Genomic DNA, 21,203 nt, shown 5'->3' on the forward strand with positions numbered 1-21,203 from the left:
TGTTTTGCATAAGAAACCACTGTTTCCAAGATAAGAATCTTTTCATTTAGCCGTCATGAGCTCATCCTTTTTCCTGTGCATTGTGGCTCTCACTCCTTTGAGTCAATACCCAAACAATGACTGCCTGCGCTCACTTGGGCACCCTGTTGCCCCAGCCCCGGAAGACAGAAGGCTGCGGCCTCTGGAAGCCTGCCTAGGCAGGCAACCCAAGTTCTTTTCAGGCCTCAGATGTCAAGAGGGCAAGAAATAAGAAGATCCCAGACCTCTGAAAATATTCCACTGGCTTTAAAACAGACCCTGGGAAAGAAAGCCCTGAATGGCATGGTGTGTGTGGCAGAGGGTGGACCAGCTGTGACCTAGGATCATGAACTTAAACAGCCTGGGAAATCTAAAGGACAGGGAATGAGGGACCAACAAATGTGCAAAGCTGCTCAACCACTCCTCTTTTGTCCCTGATCCTCAGACTGCATCCCGTCGCAGCCCTTTGGTTTAGAACAACAGGCCCATAACAGAAATCGCACAGTAGCACTGCACTCCAATTAGAAACTGGAAGTGGTCTCAGATTCTTTGTAATCCAAACCCTTTCCTCCTTCTGCATGTCAGTAAATCAAGGCCCAGCGAGGAGAAGCAACTTGCCTACTAACACGCAGATAGTTAGTTGGAAGAGGTGAGTGCTAAAACTCCAATCTCATGCTGTTTATTCCATCACACATGGCTGCCTCTGGAGAGAATGCATAACATTTGTGTACAAAGCACTGAAGAAAAAGGCAAAATAGATTAAATGAGATCACAGTAAACTACAAAGCCTTTACAAACAGTAGGGGTTTTATTGTTAGCTTCCTCATTTGTAGATATTTTCAAAAGAGCCAGGAGAAAAGGAAAATTTAACCTTTACGAGGGTGACGGTGACGGAATTCTGCACAAGGAAGTGAGTTTCCAGGCAAAATGTGTTAGGACTATAGGGCAATATAATCTTTAATGGTCATTTGTATGCTTCCTGTCACAAGAGGACAAAGACCAGGAAAAACTTGCTGGATACTAGCAATCAGATCATGTAAGGAATTGCTATTGTCTTAAACACACCTGATCACACATTTGAATTCCATCCATATTCCAAGTCACCAGTTTAGCCCCAGACCCACTGACGACAAGAGCTTCCCTCCAGTGACTGCATATAAGGCTGAAACTCCAGCTCCTGAGTGCTGCCATCATAGACCCAGTGTCCCCTTGGCTTGGTGCTATGCAGCCCTTCCCGTTGGATATTCAATCTCCCATCTCCTTTTCGTAAGTAAATTCAATTTTTCTTTATCCACCTTCTGAGATGGCTATTAAGCCTGCCAGCCTACCACCACGTTACCTTTTCAAAATATATGTACTTTACCTGGGAAAATGTGGCTAAATGGTTGCATCAACTCAGCACTCATTGTCTCCCCTTTGGAGAGAAGTACTGCAACAAAGGCGGCTTAATCAAACCATACATAACTAAGATGTATCCAGAAGGAGGCCAAGTGCATTGAGGTCCACAAGCACTAGGGAAGACAAAGGCCATACCTTTAGAGAGGTTACAAGCTGTTTGATAGGATGTTTTGTCTCAGCAAATTTATCATAAACCCCGTCAGGCAAAGCCCATGTATCCTTGGTAACTTCTAGCATAGAAGAGCTCACAGTACAAATCTAATCTATCCCTGCTGCTTGGTTGATTGACTAAGATAGACAAGACCTCCCACACTGACTCTGGAGTGTTCCCAGCATTGCTTTAACTCACGTTTGGTGTAGAGAAACCTTTATTACATTTTAAACACATAGTTCCCTTGAGGCTCTGAGGAAGCCCCAGTGATTCTCAGTGTGTTTAGCCCTCTGTGGGCTAATAAGGATGAATAAGTGGAGCACAGAGGATTTTTTTTAAGACAGCGAAAATCCTCTACACAATATTATGATGATGGATATATGTCATTATACATTTGCCCAAACCCATAGAATGTACAATACCAAGATTATGGATGATGATTTGTTAATATAAGCTCATCAACTGTAACAAATGTACCATTCTGGTGAGGGATATTGATAAAGGGGGAGGCTATGCATGTGCTGAGGTATATGGGGGATTTTGGTACCTTTCTCTCAATTTTGTTGTAAACCTACTTCTCTTTAAAATTTTGTTTTTTGCCCTAGCCATTTTGGCTCATTTGATAGAGCATCGGCCTGCAAACTGAAGGGTCTCAGGTTCAATTCCGACCAAGGGCACATGCCAGTGTTGCGGGCTCGATCCCCCAGTAAGGGGCATGCACAAGACAGCCAATCAATGTTTCTCTCTCATCATTGATAGATCCTCCCTTCCCCCAACTGATGGACGGAGTATGATGTAACCTGCACCTGTGGCCTGGACATTCCTGAGCACCTAAGCAGGCACCTTATATGGACTATACATTGAACCACCAACCAGCACCTGCCAAATACCCTAAGTCCCTGATTCATAAGTCTCTAGGTCCCTAATCATGTGCCTTATATGAAACCACCAATCAGCGTGTGCCAAGTACCCTAAGCCCCATCCCTTCCCTTTCCTCTCCTCAAAAGGTGTGTTCCCCTCTGCACGTATTGCTACTCTCCCCTTGCAAGACAGCCCGGCAGGGTCCTTCTCCTCTAATAAAACCTTTAGTCCTGGTTTTCAGCCCTCTGTCTCATCTTTATTATTTTTATAATAAATATTTATTGTTCAGATTATTACAGGTGTTCCTCTTTTCCCCCACTTCCCCCATAGCTCCCCTCCACCTGATCCCCAACTCCACCCCATCCATGCCCCTGTCTTCACCCATAGGTGTAAGATTCTTGTCCAATCTCTTCCCTCACCCCCTGAGAATTGTTAGTCCAATCCCTTTCTATGTCCCTGATTCCATTATATTCACTAGTCCATTTTGTTCTTCAGATTTTTTATTCACTTGATTTTTAGGTTCGCTTGTTGGTAGGTATGTATTCTATGTCTTTTTGTTGTTCATAATTTTTACCTTTACTTTTTTCTTCTTCTTCCTCTCCTTAAAGAATACCCTTCAGCATTTCATGTAATTCTGGTTTGATATTGATGAACTCCTTTAACTTTTTCTTGTCTATGAAGCTCTTTATCTGACCTTCAATTCTGAATGATAGCTTTGCTGGGTAGAGTAATCTTGGTTGTAGGTTCTTGTTGTTCATTATTTTGAATATTTCTTGCCACTCCCTTCTGGCCTGCATAGTTTTTGTTGAGAAATCAGCTGACAGTCGTATGGGTACTCCCTTCTAGGTAACTAGCTGTTATTCTCTTGCTGCTTGTAAGATTCTCTCTTTGTCTTTTGCCCTTGGCATTTTAATTATGATGTTTCTTGGTGTGTCCCTCCTTGGATTGCTCTTGTTTGGGGTTCTGTATGCTTCCTGAACTTGTAAGTCTATTTCTTTTACCAAGTAGGGAAAGTTTTCTGTCATTATTTCTTCCATTAAGCCTTCAATATCCTGCTCGCTCTCCTCTGGCACCCCAAAAATCTGGATGTTGGTATGCTTTAAGCCGTCCCAGAGGCTCTTTACACTATCTTCACACTTTTGGATTCTTCTTTCTTTCTGCCTCTCCAGTTGGGTGATTTTTTCTTCCTTATATTCCAGATCTTTGGTTTGATTCTTGGGGTACGTTAATCTATAGTTGAGTTTCTGTATATTCTTTATTTCAGAGATTGTATGCTTAATTTCTGACTGGTCCTTTTCCATTTTTTTGGTATTCTCTTTAAGATCCTTGAAGGTCTTACCAAGCTTCTTGGAGATCTCATCAAGTTTCTCAAAGGTTTTTAGAAGATTCTTGAGTTATCTTATAAATGTGATTCTGAACTGTGTGTCATCCATTAGTTTATTCTCCTCCATTTCTCCCATTCGTGTCATGCTTCTGTGTTTCCTCATTTTGGCCATCTCCCTGTGTTGATGGAGTGGCTTTATGTGGTTGGTAGCCTATAGGGGTCAGTAGCTCAGCTTCCCCAATCACCTGAGGTGGTCGCTTTTGCTATATCCCTTTGTGGGCTTAGTGCACAGTCTTGGTGTAATTAAGCCTTGATTGCTGTTGGTATACTGGAGGAATTGACCTCCAGGCCAATTGTCTGTGAGGATCCGCTGTATCTCTAAAGGAGACACACCTTGTTTCAGTGGGGCTTTGGTGCTCACCGAGAAGATCTCCCTAATATGTCACTTATGGTTGTGAGGGATTGAAACTGAGCACTAGAACTCTGGTTTCTGCGTCTCAATGAGGTGCAGTTCAGCTACTGTCTGAGGCCAGTACTGTCGCAGAAGCTACAGTGTGAATTATAGTGCTGTCTTCCTTGGATCTGTTTGCCCCAGATTGTAATTTTGCTAAACTGCAACCTAGAGGGCCATTCATATGCAAAGTCCGCTGCTTGGAACTTGGATGTGTTGTGAGGGGCAGAGTCTCAGGATGGAGTCTCAAGGTGTCACTAGGCTAAGGCATGGCCAACAGCAATGGCAGCCGGCTGCCTCTTGAATGGCGTCCCTGCTTTTTCCCAAGTCTCGCACCACAGCACAGTAAACAATCTCAGTTCTGCAAGCAAGCCAGCCTCACTTTCTGACCAGATGGCAGACAGTCTAGCCTCTCCCCAGAAAGGATTTCAGAGAGATCAGGCGCTTGTCTCTCTTCCGGTTGAAGAAAGCACTGCCCTCTGTGCACCAGGATCCTTTGCCAACCCATAGCGCATCCTCGCCCCTCCTACCTCAGTTTTTCAGCGCTTATGCCCTGGATTCTCCTCTTTTTCTTTCAGTCTAGATGAAGGGCTTCCTTTCAGCCAGCTTTCGTTTGTTTTTTGGGAGATAGACGTTTGTTTTATAGGTTTTATAGTTTTTCCTTGGACTTGTTGTGCCTGGTGGCCTTTAGGAGTGTTTACCCAGTGCCGCCATCTTCTTTTTCCCCCCTCTGTCTCATCTTTCAATCATTGATGTTTCTATCTCTCTATCCCTCTTCCTTCCTCTCTGAAATCAATAAAGATACTCTTTTTTAAAATTTAGACTATTAAAAATAAAACAAACAAGACAAGAATCACTAGAATGGATGAATGTTTCTAGTTATAATATTTCATGATTCTGCTATGGAGGAAGAAACTTCCCTTCAAGATTCTCTTGCCTGCTCTAATAATTACATCTACATGAGACAGATTATCAAGAAACAATGGCCACATTTAATTGTATATGTTTGCATGAGAACCCCACAGACATGATAGCATCTGAGACCCCCACATACATGAAAAGTTCAAATAGAAAGGGAAATAGGCTGTATTTGGCATTCTGAGCTAAAAATGAAGTAAGGAACCTTTCAGCTTCAGAGGGAGAAAAGTCATTGTAAGATTGATACCATTGTAATTTACTCATTTTTTAAAATATATTTTTTATTGATTCCAGAGAGGAAGGAGAGGGAGAGAGAGAAAGAGAAACATCCAACATGAGAGGGAATCATGGATTGGCTGCCTCCTGGGGATGGAGCTTGCAACCTGGGCAAGTGCCCTGACCAGGTATCAAATCTGGGACCCTTCAGTCCAAGGACCTACGCTCTATCCACTGAGCCAAACCAGTCAGGGCAGGTTAACTCATTATTAATAACAGAAAAAGAGCAAAGGGAAGGCCAGGTTCCCTACAAAACAGTGGGGGAAGGAACCAGATGGCAAAGATAAATTCATGCCCAATAAAGTTGGAGTGACATAGAGAAGATGTTTGTCAATCACACCTGGGGACAGAGATGGTTGGCAAGAATGGGTGTGGCCACTGCAAGTGTGTAAAGATATGAATACATAATCCCTTGAACAAATGAGTTCTCTCTTCTGCTCTTGGGACTCTTGTTGTCCAGGGATTGCTCTCTTAGCACTCTTGCATCCCCCCCTTAAGGCCTACAGCCATGCGGACTTCATACCCAAAAGACTGCAGCTAGCCTGATGCTGGACTGGACGCAGCTCTAACATGGAAAAGAAACTCTGGACACTGGCTCTAATTTTTATCTCTACTGAAACCCCAGCTACACTTTTTCTATGACTAGGCTAAGGGAAATGGAACTTTGGAAAACCAGGGGTATAATTCCACAGAAACAAAGCTTTCTACCATATCACACCCTCCCATATGAGTCTCAGAAAATTCCTTTTCTCAAGATATTGCAAGAACTCCACAACCAGCAGCAACTAGGGGAGACCAGGCACATTCCCCTCCATGAACAGAATGACATGAAGAGCAGATGTTCAATAATTAGAAATTTGTCCTGCCATATAGATAAATCATAAAAAGTTATTTCTGGTGATAACTTTTATGGACAAGGCCCTTAATTTAAATTCTTTAAGGAAGAGTCTAAACGTTTCTCCTAGGCCTGCAGGGTTTTAGTTGCTTTTAATTCAAAATAATCTGCATATCATAGAGATACACTTTGGGGTGACTTGTTCTGAACCTCTACAATTATATGAAACCCAATTTTTGTTCATGTGATCTGCTTTAAAAGGAACTGCTGGAAGTCCTAGCCACAGCAATCAGAGAAGAAAATAATAAAAGGCATTCAAATTAGAAAGGAAAGGGTAAAACTATAATTTTTTGCAGATGGCATGATACTATATAGAGAAAAACCTAAAGATGCAACAAAAAAACTATGAGAACTGAAAAATAAAATTGGTAATCAAAACAGCATGGTGCCCTAGCTGGTTTGGCTCAGTGAATAGAGTGTCGGCCTGCAGACTGAAGGGTCCTGGGTTCCATTCTGGTAAAGGGAAAATGCCTGGGTTTCAAGCTCGATCCCCAGTAGGGGGTGTGCAGGAGGCAGTCAATCAATGATTTTCTCTCATCAATGATGTTTCTATCTCTCTCCCTCTCCCTTCCTCTCTGAAATCAATAAAAATATATATTTTAAAGTATTTTTTATTGTCTAAAGTTTTAGACATGTATTTTTTATCTGATTAACACCCCTCCCCCTCAGCCATTCCTACCCTAGCAAGCCCCCACCGCCAAGTGTCTGTGTTCATTGGTTATGCTAATATGCATGCATACACATGGCATCAAAACAGACATATAGGTAAAAAAAAAAAAAAAATGGAATACAGAATCCAGCAATAAATCCACACCTATGTGGACAATTAATCCATAACAAAAGAGGAAAGGACATAGTATGGGGTAAAGACAATCTATTCAATAAATGGTGTTTGGAAAATTGGACAGATACATGCCAAATAAAAGGAAACTAGACCACCTTCATACACCATATATAAGGATAAAGTCAAAATGGATTAAAAGACTACATGTAAAACTTAAAACCATAAAAATCCTAGGAGAAAACATAGAAAGAAAACTCTCTGACATTTCTCTTAGCAACATTTTTTTTTCTAACATATCTCCTCAGGCAAGGGAAACAAAAGAAAAAAATAAACAAATGAGACTATATCAAACTAAAAGTTTTTGCACAGCAAAGGAAACTATCAATAACCTACTAAATGAGAGAACATATTTTCCAATGATATGTTCAATAAAGGGTTAATAATTATGCATTATAAAGCACTCATACAACTCAACACCAAAAAAACAAACAACCCAATTAAAAAGTGAGCAAAGGACCTGAATAGACCTTTTCCCAAAGAGGACATATAGATGGCCAATAGCTATATGAAAAGATGCTCAACCTCACTAATCACCAGAGAAATGCAAATTAAAACAACAATGAAATATCACCTCACACCTGTCAGAATGGCCATCAGTAAATCAACAAACAACAAATGTTGATGAGGATGTGAAGAAAAGTGAACCCTTGTGCACTTTTGAGAATACAGATTGGTGCAGCCACTGTGGAAAACAGTATGGAGGGTCCTCAAAAATTTTAAATGGACCTGCTTTATGACCCAGCAATTCTACTTCTTGGTATATATTAGAAGAAACCCAAAACACTAATCCAAAAGAACATATGCACCTCTATGTTCAATGCAGCATATTTACAACAGTCAAAATATGGAAGCAACCCAAGTGCCTATCAATAGAGGGAATAAATATTCCATATATAGAATAGAATATTACTTGGCCATAAAAAAAGAATAAAATCTTACCATTTGCGACAATATGGTTAAACCTAGAGGGCATTATGCTCAGTGAAATAAGATAGACTGGGAAAAACAAATGCCATATAATTTCACTTATATGTGGAATCTAACAATCTAAATACATGAAAAAGCAAAATAGAAACAGACATAGATAAAGAGAACAGAATAGTGGATGCCAGAAGGAAAGAAGGCTTGGAGGAATGGGTGAAAAAGGTGAAGGGATTAACCTGTTAACAGGGGAGTTCCCTTTTTAATTATGCAATGTACAACTGGCGCATACTCTTTCACTAGGACGTATCAGTATGTCACACCCAGTAGACATAATTTTTATATTATTATTATTTTTTATTTATACTTAATTAAAATAAATGAAATATATATTTTTTCGTTTATTTATATATAAAGCACAAATGAAAATACAAAATTACAGATGCGACAACGAAATAGATCACAAACGAAAGAAATGGAGGACAAAAAGCGACTGGATATTGAGTTCAAATCTACGCTTATAAGGTTTTTCAAGAATTTCCTAGAAAAGATGGATAAGACCTATGAGGATATGAAAAGAGATCAACTAGAATTAATAAGGTGTCATCAAGAAATGATAAGGGATCAACAAGAAATAAAGAATACATTGTCTGAAATAAAAAATATTTTACAGAGTCCTAAAAACAGAATGGAAGATCGCAAGAATCAAGTCAAAGATTTGGAACATAAAGAGCCAGAAGACACTCCTCCACAGAAGCCAGAAGGCAAGAGAATCCAGAAAATTGAAGATAATGTAAGAAACCTCTGGGACAACTTCAAGCGAACCAACATCAGAATTATGGGGGTCCCAGAAGATGAGAGAGAGCAAGATATCAAAAACATACTGAAAGAAATAGTGACAGAAAACTTCCCCCACCTGGTGAAAGAATTAGACTTACAAGTCCAGGAAGTGCACAGAACTCCAAACAAAAGGAATCCAAAAAAGACCACACCAACACACATCATAATTAAAATTCCAAGAACAAAAGACAAAGAGAGAATATTAAAAGAAGCAAGAGCAAAGAAGGTAGTTACCTATAAAGGAGCACCTATACGATTGTCAGCTGACTTCTCAACAGAAATCATGCAGGCCAGAAGGGAATGGCAAGAAATATTCAAGGTGATGAATAGTAAGAACCTACAGCCAAAGATAATCTATCCAGCAAAGCTATCACTCAGAATCGAAGGTCAGATAAAGAGCTTCACTAATAAAAAAAAAGCTAAAGGAGTTCATCAACACCAAACCAGAATTATATGAATTGCTGAAGGGGGTTCTTTCAGAAGAGAAAGTAAACAAAGATAAAAATTATGAACAACAAATACGTAACTATCAACAAGTGAATTTAAAAACCAAGGAAATTAAAAAAAAATCTGATGAACAATAGTAACTGTTGAATATAATAGAATCAGAAGTATGGAAGGGGAGTGAACTGACGATTCTTGGGGAAAAGGGGAGTGGGGCCGTGGGAAGAGACTGAACATAAACTGTGCACCTATGGATGAAGACAATGGGGAGTGGGGAAAGGACAGAGTGTGGGGAGGGAACCTGGTGGAGGAGAGCAATGGTGGGGGAAAAAAAGGAACATTTGTAATAATATGAACAATAAAAACTTAAAAAAAAGAAAGAAAATACAAAATTACAAATAGAAAAGAATACCTACAAAAAAATGGAAACATCGAATTAAAAAATTATAAATTTTATAAGCAATTATAAAGATTACAAAAAATATATTTTTTATTTCTATACACAATAAAAAATATTAAAAAGTTAACAATTACAGAACAATAAACAAAAGTACACAAATAAAATAGAAATATTGAGTTTAAAAAATTGAAATATAGATGTAAAAATTCAAAACTCAACTTCCTTGTGATATATTTTAAAACAATTGTTGATACATAGTACTACCTTACAATCCGGACATCAGTATGTAGATTCTTTCCTAACACCTTTTTTGTAGCAAATTCGGCATTTCCTGGATTTAGTTTTTCCTATATCGCTTTTCATTTGTTCTGGAAAATGCCTTTCAACTAAGCGTGATGGTTTAGATGTAGAGCTGCTTGTTGATGTCTTTGGGTGGGTTTTCACTATCTTGTTATCTACCAATTTCTCTACACACTCTATCAAAAAGTGTAATCGATCCAAATGACCTTTATCTTTTTTGTATATAATATATGCATTGAAGCAGCACATATCAATTAATCGTAGAAAAATTTTTTTATAAAATTTTTTTACCCTATTACGGGCAGCCGTGTAGGCCACCATAACTCCATCTCCCAAATCTACGCCGCCCATATTCTTGTTATAATCCAGGACAACATTTGGTTTTTCTTGCCTTCTTCCTCTCTTTTCAATCATTGTCTTTTCGTCATTATGAATAGAACTGAGCATCGATACGTCTTTTTTATCCTTCCATTTTAAAACCATAAGTTTGTCTTTGATTCTTACATATGTTCATTTTTCTGTAATTTTTTTTTGTTTTTATTTCACTGGGGATTCCGACTGTTTATCCTCATTGCTCCAACAATGTCTGTATTGTTTTGACACAAGAATTCAGCCAAATGAATTGACGTATAGAAATTATCTAAGTAAATCCTATACCCTTTATTCAGTAAGTCATGTGTTAACTCCACAACAATTCTTGTTGATTGTTTTTCTTGTGGGTAGTTCAAACCATAATTTATGTCCTTATATTTTGTAAGTATCCAGATTGGCTTTCACTCAAAATAAACAACTTCATTCCAAATCTAGCTCTTTTTGTAGATATATTTTGTTTCCAAGATAAATTCCCTTTTCATAATAAAGGAGATTCATCTACGCATATTTCTCGTTCACGTACATTAAAACTTTTAAATCCTTCTGACAAATTAATTGATGATTGGATCAATTTTATATGTTTTTTTATTATATAAAGGTTGGAGATATAAAAAAATATAAGTAAATAACATATAATACGAAAGTAGGTAGGTAAGTGTAAGTACTTACCCATCACTGCTCACCCAGAACACGTCCACCACTCTCAATAGCGAAATTATACTGATTCCCTCCGTGTCTTAAAAATTCATGTGGAGACATGTATGGATGACTAATACCTTTGTTGTTCGGAAATATACGTCCTGCCCGTTTCAGGGCGCAACTTATATTTCAAGGACCTATTCATACATCCTACCCGTACCCGATATTGTTTACGTTTGACGTATTTATACGTTCCGCTCGGTTAACAGGTTAAGAAGTTCAGATTGGTAGTTACAAAATAGTCATGGGGATGTAAACATAATGACTATATAGTCAACAATCTATAATAATAAATTCGTAATATGCTAATTAGACCAGATGTCCTTCTGGACATATTTCCGGATTACTGGGGCTGCAAGGGAAGCCCGGGACCTAGGTGCCAGAGGGAGGCTGGTGCCAGCAGCTGGGAGGAAGGAAGGCTTACTCTTGCATGAATTTCATGCATTGGGCCTCCAGTGTTTTAATAACTATGTAATATGGGGGTGGGGGGACACACTGTAAAATATATGACTGTCTAACTGCTATGCTGTACACCTGAAACTAATACAAAATAATGTTGAATGCAAACTGTAATTGAAAAATTAATAAATACCTGTTATTTCCACACACAAAAATAATAAAAGGAACCAGCATGTTTGCTATTTAAAACAACTCCACTTGTAGTTAAATCTGGCAAATTTAACACATGTACTTAAGTCCTTCCTGAGAGCCTACAAAAAAGGATAGGATTTTAAAAACCAAAACACCATGAGGACCATAAAAACAAAAGGCAAGGCTACAGCAGGCAGTACAGCACACCTCAGTCACCCTCCCCCCACAAAATACGGAAACTAGAAAATGGATAAATGACTTAGCAGACTGGAGAAAGCTAAAACCTAAGGAAGCTGTTTGTACTGTAAACCCCCAAAGGTTCAAAACTTGAAGGTACCAGGTATCTCTTAAAGCGGTAGAGGTTTAAATCAGGATGATTAATAGAACATTTTTTAAAATATATTTTTATTTATTTCAGAGAGGAAGGAAGAGGGAGAGATTGAAATATCAGTGATGAGAGAGAATCATTGATCTGCTGCTTCCTGCACACCCTCTACTGGGGATTGAGCCCACAATTTAGGCATGTCCCTGACAAGGAATCAACCCTGGGACACTTCAGTCCCTAGCCTGATGTTCTATCCACTAAGCCAACCCAGCCAGGGCTTGAACATTTTTATAATGAGCAGTTAGTCCTCAGATCCCTTTCTCCATCCCAGCTAAACACGAAACAATTAAACTACATACAGCTGAGAGCCCACTGAGTGCTATGCTGAAAACGGGGATTAAGTTAAAGTCTGCATTTGGAACACTGAGACCTCCTATCCCTTTCCTTGGCTCAATTCCCAAAATACTGACAGTCGGGTTTATACACTCCAAGCAAGAAATTATAAAATTCTGCTCTGGTGAACGGACTGAACCCAGAGAAATACAACAGAGATGCTACTGGAAAAGTATGAAGGGTGTCAAATTTTGTAGCATCTTGTAGTTCATATTAGAGTTTTTGGGTTTTAGCCTAAGGGCTAGAAAGTCATTCAAAGGTTTCAAGTAGGGAAAGAACAAGATCAAGTTTGCACTTTTAAAAACTTATTTAAAAGGGAGCTAGTTTGGATCTTCAAAAAAAGAGGCCTCAGTACCTAGACCACGTATTGGCCAGTTTCAATCATGCCTTCCCTTTCCATTTTGGAAAAGTCGAGCTCAGAGGAGTCAGTGGCAGTGAAGAGGGCTGCCAGCGCTGCCAAGACACATCAGTGGTATGCCTGCTGGTGCCTGAAGATGCAGAGTGTTAGGAAGGGAGACAAGAGGTGCTATATGGAGGAACATCAATAGTATGCCCGCTTGCCGAAACTGGTTTGGCTCAGTGGCTAGACGAGCATTGGTCTGTGGACTGAAAGGTTCCAGGTTCTATTCCAGTCAAGCGCATGTACATTGGTTGCAGGCACATCCCCGGTAGGAGGTGTGCAGAAAGCAGCTGGTCGATGTTTCTCTCTCATCGATGTTTCAGCTCTCTATATCTCTCTCTTCCTCTCTGTAAAAGATCAATTATATATATATATATATATATATATATATATATATATATATAATTTTTTTTTTAATAGTATGCCCTCTGGCACACAAGGACATGAAATGGTAAGGGGGGGGTGTTAAGAGGGGAGTTGCATAGATACTTTGGAGGTATGTGAAGATATGGGGTGCTAAAGCAGTTTAGGATGGCACATGGAAGTACATTGGGTATATGCCTGCTGATATCTGAGAATGCCAAGTGCTGGTGGTAGAGTGCAGGGGTGGCAGGTGGAGGAAAATGCCAGTGTGGTGGAAAAAGCCAGTGTGGTTTGGAAGACTAGTTACAGTAATTGAGAAAAAAAATGAGGATTATATTGAAGATAATATTCTCACTGTTGGAAAAGATACGAAACACATAGATAAGAGGAAGACCAGACTGACCCCTGCGATTCTGAGTTGAAATTGGAGGTTTTGGTATGAACTCGTGCTTTTTAAACATATTTATTCAGAGAGATGCAGCTATATACTTATATGTAGAAATATATGTATTTCTTACTCCTGTTTGTAAGGGGGCCTAGAAGCAATGATAGCCCATTTGCAGTGAATATACTAAATGCCCAGATCATGGTTTCTATAAATCACTCTCCACTAGAGAAAGTGTTCAAAAAATAATGGGAACATGTCAAAAGGACACAGATACTATCATGAAAGAGACTCGCAAGGGTCAAATCTGGGACAATTTGAACATCAAAATAAATAATGATAATAATGTATTACAACCAATTATATTAAATAAAAATACATGAGTCTATATTGATACAAATAAATCTATACTAATAAAAGGGCAATATGCTAATTAGGGCGGGCAAAGTCACAATGGTTTCGAGGCCGGGGCTCAGGCAGCTGCAAGGTTGGAGGCCGGGGGTGGGTAGGATATGATACCACAGGAGGGGATAAGGAAGGAGAGGGAGAGGAAGGCAGGCCTGCGTGCCGACAAGCTGAGAGTTGAAACAGAAATACAGAAAGGGAATGAGAAAAAGACGCAGGAATAGAAAAGGGAAGGAAGGGGGGAGGGGGTGAAAGGCTGGGCAGGAAGAGGGTGTGGGGCTTGTATTTCACTTCCTGCATGTGGGAGAGGGTGGAGACCGCGGGGGAGGCGGGGGAGCGGGGGGGGCGGAGCAAGTGTGCCTTGCAAGGGGCGGGGCGCAGCGCGGAGGGGGAGAACGGGGAGCACCGCGCAGACTCAGAGTGGAGGGCGGTGGCCCCCAGCGCAGGCCATTGGCCAGGAGGCGCCCATGGGTCCTGGACCAGGCGGGGGGGTAGGGTGTAGGGGGGGGCGGATGAGCGGAGGCCCTACAGCTTTGTAGCAGCAGCGCCCGGGCTGCGCGGGCTTCGGCACCCTCTCTTGGCCGGGCGTCCTGCACTAGAAGGGGAGGCCCAGTTTATCTGGGCAGAATCTGACACTAGTGAGGGTACCCGTTTCGCCCCCAAGGGCTACACCCCAAACGCACTGGCCAAGGTTAGGTTGGTCGCACATTAAGTGTAGTTTGTTGACTAGAAGTTGGGGCATCCCGGGCAGGGAATGGGAGGACGACGGTGGTGGGGAAGCTGGAGAAGGGGGTGGGGCGGCAAAGGCCTGGCTGGGGCTGGGCCCTGAGCTGGGGGTTAATGCCCCCCAAACGGAAGCTTTAATATCAAAGTGCACTCAAGCGGGGCTGGAAGCAGGTTCCAGAGAGGAAAGGAGAAGGTTTAAAAGAGGAACCAGTGAACATGGCGGGGGCGGTGGGGAAGGGCAATAATAGGGAAGGAGGGAGAGAGGCTGAGTTCAGGTTCACAAGGGAAAGGCGAATGGGGGGAAAGGGGGAGGGGAGAGAAATAAGGAGACTGACAAGGAGAATGAAGGGAGGAGGGAGGTTCAAAGGGAGGGAGAGAAAGAAAGCAGGAAAGAAAAGGATGCTAAAATGGGGTGAGGCCACAAAAATAGTCAAATGAAAAGAAGAAACAGAATGTGAGAGTGAGGGGAGTTTAAAAGGAGGAGTTAGTAAGAAAATTAAGTATAGAATGATTTTTTAAAAATATTTTTATTGAGTGATTTTTAAGTGGAGAAGACAGGACAAAAAGCATAGAAAGAGAGAAAAGAAATAATTTTTAAATTAGCCTGTAAAAAGAGCAAAAGAGGGAGGGAGGAGGGGGGAGGATGGGAAAGAAGAAAAAAAAGGGAGGGAAAAACTTTATAAAGGAGTCAGTAGAGAGCAGAGTTAAAGAAGGGAAGAGGATGTATGAGTGAGCTGACAGAGCTATAATGAAAATCAAGAATAGTTGTGTACTGGGGACAGAAAAGAAAAAAAATGATTGTGAATAATTTGGCAGGTGGATAGATATTTAAAAAGTGGAAGTAAGTAGAGAAGAATGTATGGGAAAGGCAGGATGAGAGACAAAGAGGGAGGGAAGAAAAAGTTCTAAAGGGGAGCCAGTAGAGCTTAAAAGGAGAATAAGAGGAAGGAAGAAATGGGGGAGGAAGCAAAGCAGGTACAAGGGAGGAAGTGAAGAAAAAAATTAAGGTGGGAAGGAAGGAAAAGGGGAGGGAGGGCAGGAGTAAAGATAAAGGAAAATAGGAATGTGGGAAGGGAGGGAGGGTAGGAGGAAGATGGGAAGAATGATGATAGAACAGAAGTAGGAAATGAGGAAAGAAAAGTTTCTGAATGATGAGTCAGTAGGAAAATGTTACATAAAGGAGAGAAAAATTGTGTGAGAGGGAGAAGCCAATAAGGAAGTCAAATACAATTATGTGTGAAGGGGATAAGATTTTTTAAAAAGTTAATAAAAAATATAATAAAGATAGCTGGGTAGGTGTGTGAATGAATAGATAGACACATGCACAGGTAGACAGAACTGATTGGGAGAAGGAAAAAACAGTAAATATTAAAAGTAGAGAGTTAGAAAAGGAAAGAGAAGAAATGAAAAATGTTAAAAGTGGTCAGTAAATAGAGGGTAAAAGAAGGGATGTGATGGAATATGGTGGAAAAGGGAAGGGGAGGAAAGAGTAACGAGTGAGGAGAAAGAGGATAGAGGAAAAAGTTTTAAAAGGAGAGCAGGAAAGAAAATACTTTTTTTAAAAAATGAGTGAGAGAATGTGTGCAAGAGGAATTTTAAAAAGATGGGCCAGGAAAAAGAGACAATAGGAGGAAGAAATGAGAAGTTTAAGAAGAGGAGTTAGTAAGAAAAGAATTTAGTTCAATGGGATGATGAGGCTGTAACGTTCTGCCTCTGGGATAATAAGTCACTTGCTAGAAAGTTTCAGGTAGTCATCTCAAACAGTGTCCACCTCAAATGCTTTTTGAAAAAGAAAATATAAAAGAAATTATTGTGAAATAGAAAATAAATTATTGTGAAATATCTAATAGGGTAATATGCAAATTGGTTGGGATGCCATCATAGTAATGACTGATCAGCAGGCTGCGTGTGCAGCAGGCGCTGGTGGGCGGGGACTTGCAGTGCTGGGGACACGACGGCTGCTGCCGCCTGCCCAGGGCTGGCCACGGGCTTGGGCAAGCTGCCAATGGCCGCTGCTCCTGTGAGGGCCTGAGATTCAGGCAATGAGGGCCAGGTGAGGCTCAGGCAGCCTAGCAGCCAGCAGTGGCAGCAGCAGAGGCGTGATGGGGTCATTGCCTTTCCCTGATCGCAATGTTGCCTCCTGCAGAGGGAAGCCAAACTGCAGCTTAGGCCCACGCCCCACGAGGGCTCCTGGACTGTGAGAAGGGGCGGGCTGGGCTGAGGGACACCTCCCTGTACACGAAATTCATGCACCAGGCCTCTAGTCCTATAAAATAAAAGGGTAATATGCAAAAAGACCAAACTGGGGAACAACTGGCCGCTATGACTCACACTGACCATCGGGGGCAAGCGCAGTGGCCCACCGCTGCAGCCATAGTCGGACATCTTCTGAGGGCTTCCTGACTGTGAAAGGGCACAGGCTTGACCAAGGGACACCCCACACCCCCAGTGCATGAATGTTGTGCACCAGGCCTCTAGTAAGTGAATAAATAGATATTTTACAGTGTTTTTATTTAGTTTAGAGAGAGGGGCAGGGAAAGGGAGAGAGAGACAGAAAAACATCAATGTGAGAAAGAAACTTTGATTGGCTGTTTCCTGTATGCACCCCAACTGGGGATCAAACCAGAAACATGGGTATGTGTCCTGACCAGAATTGAACCTGTGACCTTTCTGTGCACAGGACGATGCTCCAACCAACTAAGCCACACAGGTGGCCAGGGCATAAGTGAATAAGTAAACGGGGGACAGGGCAGATTGTATTTTACAAAGAAGCCCACCACAATACAGTCTATCCTACATGCTGTTCTTACACTGTGATGCTAGCAATCTTCTCATTGAGTGGTAAGGGCTACATCCCCTCCCCTTGAAACTCAGTGGATGGGTATGACTGCCTCAGCCAGCATTGTACAAGGAAAGTGAAGCTATATGAATTCTGCGGTTGTATCATAAAAAAGTAAGTAGAGAAGAATGTATGGGAAGAAGGGCGGGCAGGCCATGCAGGCCATGCACTTTCACCTTGTTCTCTTGGGATGCTTGTGTTGAATCTTAACCACAATGCTGGGATGAAATCAAGCAGCCACATAAAGAGGCCTCATGTAGTTCTTTTTTTTTTTTTGGTTTTATTCCTTATCCCATTTATTTTTTATCAGATATCCACAACCCAATTCTTCCAAAGGCTACATAGAGTAGTTTTGCCCTTGAGAAGGGGGATTTATGAGATTTCTGGTTTTTCATTTATTGCCCTTGGCATCGACATCCCTGCTTTCCAAGAACCCCCCCCCCCAAAATTACTTTAATGTTAAATTGACTGATGGCCCATTCTGACTTCCTGAGAATACCACTGTTACGCCCAGACTTCGTGATCCCCAAGGACCACCAGGGAGCCGAGTCCTATGCAATAAACAAAAGAGCCTCTTCCATGCTAGCATGGGCTCCCACTCACGCCGACAGCATGGCGGAAGAGAGACCGAATTTTGCCAAGCCCAGGGGTTTTACACCGGTGGTGATGTCACTGCTTTGGCTGACCCTGATTGGTTGGGTGAGGGCTAGGGTCCAGTTACACAAAATGGAGGATAACTCCGCCCTGCCCCACAATACAAAATGGAGTCAGGAGTTAACCATACCTCCTCATGTAGGAGTTCTGACTGACAGCTCCAGCTGAGGTCCCAACCAAAAGCCAACACCTTATTTCATACATTACAATCAAAGGAGGAGATGTAAGCACTAGGCTACATAAAATTCATTGGTAATAGGTTAGGGAGGTGAGAGAAAATAAAGCAGGAAAATCTTTGAGATTGGATAAAAAGTAAAACAGAGAGACATATACTTCTTTTACATTGGTGGGTACAGGATAGTTAGCATTTACAGCACACAGAAATGGACCTTAGATGCAAAAAAAAAAAAAAATCAATAGACAGGCTCACTTAAGGTAAAGATTGACTTTTGTCAAGGAAGCTACAGCCTAGGACTTGACTACTCACCATGAGTTGCTCTTTTTTTTTTTTTTAATGATTTCTAAAGATTTTAATTTTAGAGCTTGGATATGTACTTTATTTCTTTTTTAAAAAATATATTTTATTGATTTTTTACAGAGAGGAAGAGAGAGGGACAGAGAGTTAGAAACATTGATGAGAGAGAATCATCGATCAGCTGCCTCCTGCACATCCCCTACTGGGGATGTGCCCACAACCAAGGTACATGCCCTTAACCAGAATAGAACCTTGGACCTTTCAGTCTGCAGGTCAACGCTCTATCCACTGAGTCAAACCTGTTTCAGCTGTACTTTATTTCTTTATGTAATGGGCTCTATTCATATCCCCAAACTCTCAAGTTATCAATTCAATCTTTTTTTGTGTGACAGCACTGTACACATACCATACAATCCACCCATTTAGAGTGTATAATTAAATGATTTTTAGTATATTCAGAGTTCTGCAACCATCACCCCAGTCAATTTTAGAACATTTCATCACTCCAAACAGAAACCAATACTCTTTAGCTACAACACTCCACAAACCCTCAATAGGCAACCACTAAATTGCTTTCTGTCTCCATATATTTACCTATTCTAAACAAAGAAAAATAGGTAAATTGGACTTCATCAAAATTAAAAACTTTTGTGTTCCAAAGAATCTTATCAAGAAATTGAAAAGGCCAAAAAAGTCACATAAAAAGTACTGATACATGCTCCAACATGACTATTGAAAAACATTATGCTAAGTGAAAGATGTTAGTCATGAAGGACCACACATAATGATTTGATTTATATGACTCACTTTTAGTTAGGAATTTTTGTGTTTAGAGCATCCTATGTGGTTATTTTAGGTCTCTGAGTTGGTAAGGCCCACCATGCAGGGCTTCTCTGAGTTTGTATATGGCCCCTTTTTTGTCCACAGACAGTTGGCACAATTTTAATAAGGACTGGAGATTGGAGAAAGAAAGAGCAAGGGAGCCCAAATGCAGTGAAATGTTAATTAGAAAACTGGGCAAAAGGACCATGGAAGTTCTTCGTACTGCACTTGTGACTTTTCTGTAAGTTTGAAAATATTTCAAAATACATTATTTTTCAAAACCATGCAATTGTTATTTTACCAAACCATTTCAGATCAAAGGCTCATAGCTTAATTTCAGCCACTCAACCAGTCCTATTTTTTTCAGAGCAAAAAGGAAAAATCATGGTATTCATAACCCCAAACCACAGGTATGCAAATCACACTAACAAGCAGGCACCTATTCATACTAATTCATCAACATTTCTATGCCCAGTGCTGCATCAGCTCTCTGGAGTCTGACCAAGGCAGCAGAGTTTTAGGACTTCTAATGCTGCAGGTGCTCATTGCTCAAAACACACTTACCCTGATGTGATGCAGCAAAGAGGTACTCCTTTGTGGTAACAGTCTTTATCTGGCATCTGTTAGTCTTTAGCAAATCTGTAACAACTCTTCAATGCCTCTGCAATATCTTTTCTGCATTGCTCTTCCTTTTGTCACCTCATTCTCCTGTGGGGGAGGGAAATAATTTTTCTTCTACCTTTATATGTTCTTGGCTGAGAGCCCCCTTCCCTGTGATAAGACAGGATAGCAGGAGAAAAAGCAACAGACGTGTAATAACAAGTATCCTTCCTCTATATACGGGAGATACCCAGAAAAACTCCCCCAAATAGCCCAAACCATCACCTTACATATCATCTTCTTCTAATGACAAGAGAAAGATGTTGAGGGAGAAGGAGAGTCAGTTTTAGAAGATTACCAGGCAAAGCACAATAAGAAATGGTATGGTTATTATTAAGATTTATGTCCATGCCTTTTCCATTGATAAGTTTCTAGAGGTTTAGGCATCTGGTACGGAGAAGGAGACACACTACAAATGGAAATTTCCCTTATACGTGTAAATGTCTCTTACAAAAGGGTAACTCTACACAATTTTTAGAGCTTCTCCTGAGTCTGTTGTTTCTTAAAAAGAATGATCCTAAAATAAGCCTATGCCAAAGAAATATTTTGAGGTGACAAATTTTGCTCCTCTTCTCTCTGCTCTTCAAGCCCTGATGGTTAAAGGGATGGTAAAAGGGCTTGTCCTCCTCAGTTGGAATCCTAGGGCCTCCCTTGACTTTCCTCCAAAGGGCCCTGCCCCTCAAACACATAATTTTTACAAACAGAGATATCCAAATAATAAGTAACTATGTGAGAGAAATTAAACAATATGAATAATTAAAGAATACAAATTAAACAACAGTGGTAGTCAATTTTTTATTTTATTTTTTATTTTTATTTCTTAAAATATTTTAAAATTGATTTTTAGAGAAAGAGGAAGGTAGAGGGAGAGAAAGAGAGAGAAATCAATGTGAACGAAATACTGATTGGCTGCCTCCTGCATGCCCCCACCAGGAATCAAGCCTACAACCTGGACATGTGCCCTGATCAGGAATCAAATGGGCAATCTTTTGGTGCATCAAGCAATGCCTAATCAACTGAGCAACACATGCCAGGGCAGTCATTACTTTTAAA

This window comes from Pipistrellus kuhlii, unplaced genomic scaffold (assembly GCF_014108245.1).
Source record: "Pipistrellus kuhlii isolate mPipKuh1 unplaced genomic scaffold, mPipKuh1.p scaffold_m20_p_19, whole genome shotgun sequence".
Taxonomy (NCBI): Eukaryota; Metazoa; Chordata; class Mammalia; order Chiroptera; family Vespertilionidae; genus Pipistrellus; species Pipistrellus kuhlii.